Raw genomic sequence first — 12,194 nt, 5'->3', positions numbered from 1 at the left:
CCCCTCGCTCCTCGAGTCAGTAGCCGAGCTGGCAGTAGAGTTCCCCAGGCTTATGGTGCTGGGGGATTTCAACTTGCCTTCGCTCGTCGAGCACTCGGATGGGGCGCAGGAGTTCATGGCTTCCATGACAGCCATGGGCTTGACCCAAGTAACTCAGGATTTTAAGTCCTGAGATATTATAGAACCTAGAAACTTGAAGGTCTTACCAGGTGCGTCAAACTTGATTCATTGAGGGCCACATCGGTGTTGGGGACATCTGTAGTGTCGATGCCTGTGGTAGCCCAAGTGCTCTGCCAGTGAACAGGGGCTCACGAGCTCTGTTTTGTCTCCTGCAACTCTCTGCCAGTGAAAATGGAGCTTTCACAACCCCCCTTTTCAGCTGGGATGGTCTTCTGCTTGTCAAGGCCTTGGTCTTTACTATCAAAACTGTGTAGTCTAGTATTGCAAGTGGTGGTAGAATAGGAGGGCTTCTCCTAAAATCTATTATTCAACAGTTTGTGTATATTCAGTTCAAGATTGTTCCGATTGCACCATAGGGCTAGTTGTTCAACTTCCCGTCTGTATGCAGATTCATCATCATCCCAAATGAGGACCAATCGCAGAGGGATCCTTTGAGATGCAGTCATGGTATAGAGAGAAAAGAGTAATGGAGAGAGCACACAGTCCTGGAGGGTACCTGTACTAATTGTGCAGGTATCTGATGTGATTTTGCCTAGCTTACCTGCTGCTTCCAATCTGTTTGAAAGCTTGTGATCCACTTACAAATGTGGTCAGGCACAGCTAGCTAAACTAGTTTAGTGAGAAGAATATCTGGAATGATGGTATTGAATGCTGAGCTGAGTCTACATAAAGGATCCTTGCATAGGACCTTGGAGATTCAAGATGTTTGATTTGATTGCAGTCTGTGAGATGATAGAGTACACACATACTGATATGTTTTAACTTTTCATACTTCATTTTAGTAAGTTATAGTGGAGAGAGGAATAGCAATTCTTCCACGTACTGTATGCTGCTGATATCAATTTCTTTTTGACTAATCTTAACTTTGACCAAGCCTCTTTATCATGTATCAGTCTATATGTTTTTGTCATTGTGCAAATAGACCCTGGATCCATATAACAGACCCTGGGCAACAAAGACTCAAATGAAGCAAAGCAGGAAGTCACAAAACGAATTGACAAAATACCTTTTCCAGCCAAAGGTATGCTGCCTATCTTACCTTTAGTTGCTCAAAACACAGTCACAGGGCCAATGTAAATGTCAAGCAGTGTGCAATTTTGATTGTTATTTATTTATTTATTTATCAAACTTAGTTGTTGCCCATCTCAAGATTCTGGCGACTCTAGATTTTTTTCTAATTTTTAAGAATTTTTTTTTCTTGATTAATGCTTTACTTCAGAAGTAAATAGTAGTGGAAAAGAAATTTATATTTGATCTCTATACTGGTTGAAATAACTGTAATAAGGAATGATGGACAAAAATAGGTTTTTATTTAAAATGTCAGATCAGATTATTCTAACAGGAATTGTGTTTAGGATCCACAGTATATTTTCTGATAATATTTTAATTGCTGCTTTGTGCTTGCTAAAATTACATTATTTTTTAATCAATTTTGTGATTGAATCTTGCGGGGGGGCATTTTAGGTTCTGAATTTCTTATCCCAGTCACTGGATATTACTGCCAACTCTGCAGTGAATTCTTTGGAGACCAGATATCAGCAGAACAACATGTCAAAAGTCATCTACATAATGAGAAATATAAGGTTAGTGTCCAGAATATTAGTTTCGTATAATTCATTAGTGCATATCATAATTAGTGCCATCTTTAAAAAGCTATTTTGTTCCTCTTGACTTCTGTTAATGGCAAGGTGGGACAAAACCATCTTTGCCATCTCTAGGTATAGGTGGGGCATGGTATTCTCTTAGGGAATTATTGCCTACAAGTGCAAACTGTGCTGAGATTCAGAAATATGATTTAATATAAAGCATAACTTTTGAATGTGGCTTATTCACTTTTTAATATTTATTTTGCTGTCTGGCAATTTGTCTTTTCATTTTGTTAGAAATACCATCTCAATATTCTTAACTTAGTAGAAATTCAGAAAGTTTTTAATGTTTGACTTGTGCTAGTTAAATATAAATTCTGTCATCTCTCCCGCCTCTTTCTCAGTAAATACAATTAATTCATCAGGTAGTGGAATAAGAAAGAGAATAAATTAAAAATCCAGACTAATTCCAGTAGATAATTGATGCATTAAGTGCTGAAATGTTTCCTTTCATCCCACAGAAACATGTGGATGAGAATCCTCTCTATGAAGAAAGGCGGAATCTGGATCATCAGGCAGGATTGTCTGTGATTCAGGAAACTGAACGCAGACTGAGACGGAAACTCTGTGAAAAACAAAAGAGGAAAAAGATGACAAGACAACAAAAACAGCAAAGAAAGAAGAACAAAGAATATCGAAGAACTAGGAGATGGGAATAATGAATGTGAAATTAGTAAAAGGAAAGAAATCTCTAATGGTGAAAAATGTGGGATTAAAACGTAATTTGAAGAAAGATGACAAAGAAATGGAGAAGAAGGAAGAAAGAAAAGAGGAATATGAAAGGAGTCAAACTAACCACTTTTGGAAAATTCAGTTGGAGAAAGAGTGAGGAGGATGAAAAACCCAGGGGAAAGATATAACTGTTTTAAGAGAAGAGAGCCCCGAGGAAGGTAAAGAAGTAAGTCCAATCTGGAAAGCAAAATTCAAAGCCCATTGCAATTAAATTATCTGGAAAAACCGTCATTCCACATACAAGCCCCTGGACACCAGTTGTTTCAACTTCATCACAAACCAAAATCCGCCCCAATTTACCAATCCCAGTGATGGTTCTAAGGAAGACTGCGGTTACAACAGTAAGCAAGCCAGCACCCCTAAATACTTTTTGTCTATAAAATCTTCTGGTACCTCTGCCAAACCTCTGCCGGTTGTCAAAGAGGGGAATCCAGACATTGTTTTGGCACCAGATATTATATCAAAAGCATTTGGGGGAGAAGTAGTAGTTTAAAGGGATCACAGGAGGATATAAAAGATACAAAGGAAGAAGCAGAGGAAGGCAAGCATGAAAGTGAGACAAAGTCTGTGGAACATACAATGTAACAAAGGCCCAAGAGCATGCCGAGGTGGTGGCAAAAGCTCAGGCAAAGGCCGGGAGCTTGCAGCAATGGTGAAAGAACAAGAGGTCTCACACATGACAAAACAAAAGAGCAAACTCTTGAGAGGCCACATAAGCGCCCTCCTCAACTGTCACTGCCTCCAGCACCACCACTGTCACGATCTGTACCGCAGGCACCACCAACAGTATTTGCCCCTCAACCCCTCCGCCACCAAAACAACTGGTTATCCTGGCAGATGATATGGCACCCGGTGTATCGGAGGATGATAAGAATATATTGGAAATGCCATGTGTCCTCGCCCCTTGCCACCCTCGAGCTGTTTTTGGGGAGCATATTAAAAAATTAAAGAAAAATAACTCTTCTCTGGCTGCAGGCAATGCTAAAGATCTATATGACATTTTTTACAACAATAGTGGGAGGAATCCAGCTGAGAGCAAGCTAGTGAACTCTGCACTTTCAGAAAAAGGAAAATTGAATCCTACCGAGAAGGAGAAAAATTACAAGTCTACAGGTAAATTCCAAGCCAAGTTGTAATCCTTTTTCAGAGGAATCGCTTTGCAGTGTGTATACTTCCTCGGCTAAGAACCCAGAAACAGGGGAAGTAAAAGATGAGAAAATGATGACAACTGATGAAATTATTGAAATCAAAACCAGTGTTGAGAGGGACCTAGAAAAAGTCTCCTTTTTAGATATACAATCTACCTTGTCAGACGCAGATGATTTAGCAAGAAGTACCTCTTATCCATTCCATAATGAGGAAGAAGTGGAATTCCTGTTCCATCTGAATTTAACAAGAAATCATCTAAACCTGAGAAAAGTGAGTTAGCTGTGGAGATAGAAAAAATGAGCCCTCTTCCTTTGGATAGCTTTACTGAGCCATCTGTCAGTCTTGAGGACAGCAGAACATGACATTTCTAATGATCGATCCGACACACAAATCTCAGAACTCTCTAACAATCTTCCAGAAACTATATCTGATTCTGTGCAAAATGACAGTTATTCTAAAGAATTATCAATTGATCTAAAACAAGACACTAATAGTGGGGACAAGTCCTCAGCCTTCAAAGGTCCAGTATTCAGATTCAGAGCTAAACAAAGTGAATTAAACTCTTTCTGTACAAACAATGAACAAGAGGATTTTAATGGTTCTCAGTTAAGGATGGTGAGGATTTCAGTATAGTTAACGTTCTAGAATCTGAAGATATTACAAACGAGAATTTTGTTAATTTAAACAACAATATGTACCACAGAAGAGAATCATGAACAAACGATCCATTCCCATTAAGCTGTGAAAGCAAGGAACTCCAAGTGGTAAAAACAGAAGTGTTGGATAGTATTTCTTCTACAAATGAAATTAAACCTAATTATGTGGAATTCATGTTTCTAAAACATGACAACAAAAATCATCTGCTTCTGATTTGGAATTAAGTGGCACCGAAGGAAGAAGAACTATGGAAACAGAAAGTGCTAATTTTCCAACACTTCAGCCAGAAATGAGCCAAGAATCACTAGATCCTCTTCCAACAGAAATCAGTATTGGGCATCTTGGAGAGGTGACCCTTTCCTTCACAGATTTGAATACTGAAGTATTGAATACCCCAACAGCTGATAATTTTGACCTAAACAATACATATCCAGAACTTAGTTTTGAACAGTCTACTACTTTTTCTCTGGATTTAGAAAATGAAGGAGTCTCTCCAAAATTTGATGAAACAAAGGCTATGGATTCTCCCAGACTGAAACCAAATTTGGAATTAGAAACCATTGATTTCACTCTGGGAAATATTACAGTGGAACATGAAGTGGTGGATATTCTGCCAACTGAAATTTTAAACGAGGACAATGCAGACAGTCCAAAGTTAGAAATGGTTGCACCTATTTGTTTAGAGTCCAGCAAAATGAGCGAGTTGGACACTGACGAACCAGTGATTGAATCCGAAATAATTAATTTTGTTTCATTTACCCCTGATGATCAAGAGGAGAAATTTTGCTCAGTGGTTTCAGATGCAATTATTCCACATGTGGTATCTCCTGCATCAAAGGGTGACATAGCAGAAGTAAGCATGCCTCTTGCTCAATTGCAGGATATGCCTTCTGTTTCCATGCCCCAACCCTTATATAGTAGCAAAGGAGACACGCCTGATAAGCTGTTGTGGAGCTGTGGTGGGGAAAATGTACAAAACCAAATTGGACATGCATGGAATCCATCTTTCCAAAACTAAAGGAATCTGGAGAAGTGGGGGGGTTCAGGTGACAGTGAATTGTACAGTCTCAAGAATCAGATGCAGACATCCATAGATAACTAACAAAGACAGAGGAAGAAAGAATGAGGATAAATGTGAAGTTGAAAATAAGTTGGCTTCAGAAGAAACTGACAAATCTGCAGAACACCTGGTAAGTACAGACAAAATTGTTCCAAGTTTTAAGCAGCAATTTTTAAAATTTTGTAAATATTATATTTAGCTTAATAAGTTGAAAATTTATACTTTGCAATAGTCTTTTGCCAAAAAATATCTATACTTCTGACTAAAATGTAAACTGTATTGTATATATCTGATTATGTAAAATATTTCTTTTTCAGTCTTGGACTTCCAGCCATTAAAAATGGATTTCTCATCCGTAGTATGTGTTTCGGCTATGGTTTGGTTTTTTTTTAATTATTATTTCTATAAAACTGTGACTACTTTTTACATTTTCTTTGACTTTTTATGGTTTCTGATTTATACAGCTTTTGTAAATAACATTCCAAGTGCAACACGGACGCAAGGACAGTTGTTCAGGACTTGAGAAAAAAGAAGGCTCTTGCTGAACCATTTAAGCAGAAAGTTTCTTTGAAACGTTTTATATGTTTCATTGCACAAAATGTAAAATGCATGAAAAGTGTTCTGCATTTTTCATCATGCAGAAGATTGTTCTGCATTTTTTACTTGTTATCTTGTTGAACTACACCTGTAATCAAGACTGTGATGCCATATTGTATAAAATCCTGTGTGGATGCCATCTCACTGAGCAAAGGAGAAATATCTATCAACTCACTTTTGGAGAAAGAAAATCTTTGGTAAGGCTGTGGCCCATCAATTGGACTCTGCATATTGAGGTCACTTGCATGATTTAAAAATCACATTTATTTTACTACATTGTGGTACAGTAACTGTTTGTGTTAAATTGTTTAGCAGTTGCCTAACTCAGAAGAAATGGAAGATCTGAATTTTGCTCTCTGGATTGGATTTCCATCATATAACCAGACATTACATGCCTGAATGAATCCGAGCTACAAAAATACTGTTGTGTGAAGGTTTTCAGTTATACAACTTGTCAAGAAACGCAGTGATGTTTGCATGGATTTATCTAAAAGGTTATATCTGTAAATCTAAAATAAACCTATGAAGATCTGCGATATGATAAATATTATTTCTGTGTCTTTTTTATGTCTACTTCTATAAGTAGTGTTTGGATTCTGTGGTTGAAATAAAGCTGATGAAAATCTTCCTTAAGTTTTTCATCTTTCAAATTCATCTGATCAGCTTCTTAAGAGAAAACTTTGCTTAAACATTGCAAAGAATTATATACTTTCCATTTTAAAATAAAACTTTAAAGGTAAACTTGCTTTGAATTTTAAATATACTTGTTCATCGTACAAGATCAGTGTGGATAGGAGATGTGAAATACTTTGTAAATACAAGAAAAATTACTTCAGTGGAAATAAAATAGCAATATTAGAAATCATTTCTTGTGAATATATAATCCCCTAAATTATGAAGTGTTGCTAAATCTAGTGCTTTACTAACAACTTTCTTTTTGTCTTGACTCCTGGTACCTACATGAATAAGTCTTTGTAGTTTTCACAGCAACATTTTTGAAAAATGATTTATTGACCTATTCCTAGAGCTAAGAGAGAATGACTGGCCCAAAGTCTTCTAGCTGGCTTTATGCCTAAGCAGTAAGAGAATAAATGGTTTTCTAATTTCAAGATCAAGAAGAATTTAGATTTCCAGTTAGCAACCTGGGGCGATCAAAATAGCACATGGTAATAATGATAGAAATTATCACATGTAGGATAGCATAAAGTCAGAAATATAGCTAAGATGTAATTGTCTGTTTGTATCAAGGTAATTAGGAATTACATGGCCAGCTCTATTGGTTTAATAGTACAGTTGTTGAACATGTCTATATAAAATGTATTAATGTAATAAATATTTATATATCCTGCTTAATCCAGCAAAATTCAAAATAATTTACAAATTATTATAATGTAGCAATAATGATAGCAAAACAAAATTACAACATGAGATGTTATGGCTTGCACCCCACATACTAGGTCAACTTGTTAAGCATGGAATGCAAGTAAGTAAAGGGATGTAAAACTGTTCATCTTTCACTGTTTTGTTGCATACTGCTGATGGTTTAAGGCAGGGGTGTCAAACTCATGGCATCACATCACATATCATGACTTTTTTCTCCTTCACTAAACCGGGGGTGGGCGTGGCCAGCATGTCATGCATCTGGGGTGCAGTTTTGACATTCTTGATTTAAGGGGTTGAGAAGCAAGTTTAATATACAATGTTATTCTAATAAAATAAATAATTACATTCCCTAGGATTATTCTACCAAGGTACAATCTTTTCTTCTCCCTTCAGTAACTTTTTGTAACTTTTACAATAAGGCTATAAAGTATATTAGATTAAGAAATGGCAACTGGCTCAAGGCTAGGCATTGAGCTTTATAGGTCCTCAGTCCAGGACTGCATTCATTACATAAAACCGGGTCTCATAATTTCTCTTATTCTGGATCAGATTATTTTAGCAATCTCTTTCTCAATATATAACAGACCCCCACTCACTAACCTTTACATAAATCATTAAGATTTTGCTGTCTCCCCATGCATTCAAGTTCAGTTGAGCGGGAGTCTCCCTGTTTTGCTGTGTGGTAGCCATTTTATAGTTTGTATTTATGTATAGTTAGCTTTTGTTTTAAGGGTGTTTTTTATTTATTGTATGCTTTTATTATTTGTGAGTTGGGAGGCTTTATACATTTTAAAAATAAATAATCCTGATTAAGGTCTCCCAAGATTCTGAGCAGAATTCCTACGCATTCTATTATATATTATAAGCAAGCAAGCTTCAAGAGGAAAATAATCATCTTTTAGTCCATAAGCCAGGGATGAATATAGTTGCAAAGAAACAAGTATGGATAATAAGCAGTAACTGTAGATAGAAAGGTCAATAAGAACAACTAGAAAAATTCGTAAATAAGAAATACTTTTAAATGGACAATGTAGAAAAAAAATAGTGTTGGCGGAAATTGGTGCTATATCAAAATATTTGAGAAAGTGATCGGATACAATATGGGCAGAATCTCAGCTCATCGATTACAAAAAAGTAGCATTGCTTGGAAAAGTGCATATATTGAACAATATCCTAGATGGGAAGTATTCAATAGTCAAAAGTATCAAGTATAATCAGAACCATTACCTTAGGTTGCTTGTAAACATTAAAACTACAATTCTATTGACATCACAATCAATATTATTTACACAACATTGTTGATTGTGGTGTCAACAGAATTGTAGTTTAAATATTTACAAGTAACCTAAATCAACTAGTATTGAAAACATGGCTGAGATTTGATTCTGCATTTAATGGATAAGCTTATATTTAATAATTGGAAGAGATTACCTTTGTATGCAAATGAAGAATGTGTGAAATTGTATAACTGGGGACAATTTTAAAATGTTCTAAAGTCTTTATTATTTTAGAAACTTCAAGAACAATGCAAAATAAATTATTGCTGTCTATTCGGGTAACAGTAGTGATTTTACAGATAATTTTGCCTTGTCTTCTGAATGTTGAAAATTTGCAGGGACCCTTGCTTCAAATATCTTAACAAAAATAAATGTAACTGCTTAAAATTCTTTAGCCCCCCCCTTTATTTCAAAATAGTTGTGCTAGTGGTTGACCTGAAACAGATGTTTCAAGATAACATTTTCTCACATGGAATTTAGATTATACTTTTGTGTAGGTTCAGCCTTATATGATCTTAACTTTCAAGTAACTACCGGTAAACATGAAATGAAGTGGAGAAATCCTTTCCTCTTTCATCCATCGTGCACACAACCAACTTGAACAGCTGAAAGCAAATGTTGCTCCTCTGATAGCCAGCTTCAGCTGCTTATACCTTTCTCCTTTATTGAAGTGGTTGCAAGTGTTAATTCCCCAAGGTCTGGTTTAAGGCACTATTCATATTTTCCAAAGTGAAAAACTGCAGGAAGGCTCAACTTCCAGATTTTCATAGTTGAAAGTGAAGAGGGAAGGGCTCATCATCGACGTTCTGGAGGGATTAACATGACAAACTGATTTCCCTCCTTATTTTAAGTGTTAGACCAGATTGCAAATACATTTAGAATGTGTAACCATGTTCATGGAGATTACTCAAATGACAAGCTACACATAGGCAGAGTTGCTAACGCCACACAGTTTCAAGCAACAGATATCTAAACTTCTAACTTTGGAACATTGCACAAGATCAGGCTTTACTTGAGGCATGTCACACTGAACTCTTATTCTTACTGTACCATTATTGTTTTCTTGCATTGAGCTTGCTGCATGAGAGTGTTATGGAAAATTCTGTTATAGAAAATAAGTTCTGTACAGTGGCATTGCTCATCCTGTATAATGTTTTGAGCGAGAGGGAGAACTTTACAAAATAATGATAGCTGGTATTAAATCTCTACATGCTGTGTTACATGCTGGAAAAAAATATCAAGCTATATGCATATCACTCTCCATGTTAACAATGTTATTGCTATTCAACAGGGTAAACACCTATGCTTGAGAAACTCTTAGAAGTGGGTAATAATCAACTGTTTGAAAATCACTAAATTGAACAAAAATAGCTGAAGAAATGCACATCAGAAGTCCTATACTTACCCACTGAAGTAATGAACATCTAAAAATATGATTTCTCCCTCAAACATTAAGTTTTCACAGTAATAGTTCAAAATATAAGAAGCTCAGGTTTCCAAGACAATTTGACAGAAATCTGGATTCTGATGAATAAATCTGAGCATAAATACATAAATTTTCTGTACTGTAACTACTGGGAACTTGTTTTCTTCATTAATTTGTATTTATATTTCTCTACATTTTGTAGAAAATAAGATATTGAAAGGATTGTGCAAGTAAGAAAAATGTTTAATTGAAGCAATTATGGAATGTCATGCTCAGATTGTTCGTTTTTACCATAGTATGTGCATTTAAAGGCATTTAAATTTCCATCAATCTCAGAAATTGAAATTCATTTTTTAAAATTCAGAGAAATAGATTGATTAAGAAATCATCCCTTTTGGTTAGTAGCAATAATGTTTCATAATTAATAAGGTAATTTTGGTTCTGATTGAAATTTTTCTCTCCTACTATATTATAGGAGCTTTAATATTTATTTTTATTAATTATTATTTAAACTTTTATTCTGCCCATAATATAGTAATAGAACTGTGTATGTGTATGTAAAAATGTTTTAGAAAGTCATTGCAATAAAACAGTGATCTTGCTAATTCTGTGGAATTTACCAGTAACTCATGGAACTGAAAATACTTAATTATCAGATTCATAACCTTAAAATAATTCTGTGTGGATCAGCTAATTCAGATCTGAACCTTCAGACAAGATCATTTGTAGGGATAGATGATGGGACTTCAGTCTTAATTGAAGGTAAGTTCAATTAAGCTCAATTTGAATAAATACTTTAGATAATAACATTCATTCCATAGTACCTGTTTTTCTTTTCATCTTACTGTTGATCTGTGAGAGGTTATATTCTGTAAAATTCTGTTTCTAGTTAAGACATAGCTGTGGTGAAAGCAACACATTAGTTTTGCAAGAACTTTGATAGGTCTAATGAAAGAATTGTAGGACCATGGGAACCTTTACCTTGTCTGGCATTTACAGACAGACAGAAGACATTCAGAGACAGAAAAGAAAGAAAAAGAAAGATGAGGATCAGGCTTGTGTGTGTATAAAAAGTTCAGGACCATTTCCAGGCCCCTCTCTGTTGCTGGCCACCATGGTATATATACAATGATAAACAAAAACAATTTATACTATTCCATTAATATTTGCTCAACGTAACATCTCAATTCATTTTTAAAAATCTTACTGCGAAATATTAGTCATTACAAATATTTCTAGAAAATACAAAAAAGATCTTGAAAAATAATGCAAAGTGCAACTCAATTTATAATGTCCAAGATAGACTTAATTGCTCTCATTTTTATTTTTTACTGAGGCAGTTCTTAATTTTCTATGATTACTTGAATTGGTGGGTTTTAATGGTATTAAGGTTTTGCTTTTATAACTTGATTTGATGCAGACATTTTCCCCCTGACATCATTTGTATGGGAGAAAACATGGAGCAAAGAATTTTATATGAGCTGTATATTAAGATAAAGAGATGTAGATATTGCAGAAAATGTTTTATAGCCTGATCCTAGAATCTTCAATATGATTATAGATTATATGTTTATTGCTATGTCTTAAGTTCATTAAAATTATTATAAAATTACCCTCGTGCCTGGCTGCTCTGTCAACTGTTCTGTTTAGGATTGTCAGTAGCTCTTTGATAGTTCAATAATTCCTCAAGATATCATTTATAAAATATATATACTTCCCAACTCTAGCACTGAAATTTATATGGAGTCTGGCAAGGTGGCTAATAAGACAATTACTTAAGTAATACTTTATTGGAAACACAAAATACTTTGTCATTTGTCTGTGAAAAGCATAGAGGAAATACAAAGATCTTGAAATTTATTTCCCTCACTTTCCCTCGTTGAGATTCTTAAAGATAACCCAGCAGAAATAATGGATGGGTGTCATTCTGCATTTTGAAATAGAAACAGTTATGCCTGACATGAAAAATGTTAACTGATTTGGAGCCCTGTTCAGGTTGCATATCAATTACCGTAGGTTGCTTACATAGATGTGCCTACAATTGCTTTGGGTGGATGGGTAGTGGGCAATTGAAAGCACTGTAAGTA

General features: G+C 35.2%; 1 pseudogene; it reads left to right on the top strand.

The window, feature by feature from the left end:
- The window catches only part of LOC116508340, a 35,166-nt pseudogene extending 23,447 nt beyond the window's left edge, over positions 1–11,719 (top strand).
- Positions 11,720–12,194: the final 475 nt, after the last annotated feature.

Source organism: Thamnophis elegans, chromosome 4 (assembly GCF_009769535.1).
Source record: "Thamnophis elegans isolate rThaEle1 chromosome 4, rThaEle1.pri, whole genome shotgun sequence".
NCBI lineage: Eukaryota > Metazoa > Chordata > Lepidosauria > Squamata > Colubridae > Thamnophis > Thamnophis elegans.
The sequence above is the reverse complement of the archived record's forward strand: the minus strand, read 5'-3'. Positions and strand labels throughout refer to the sequence as shown.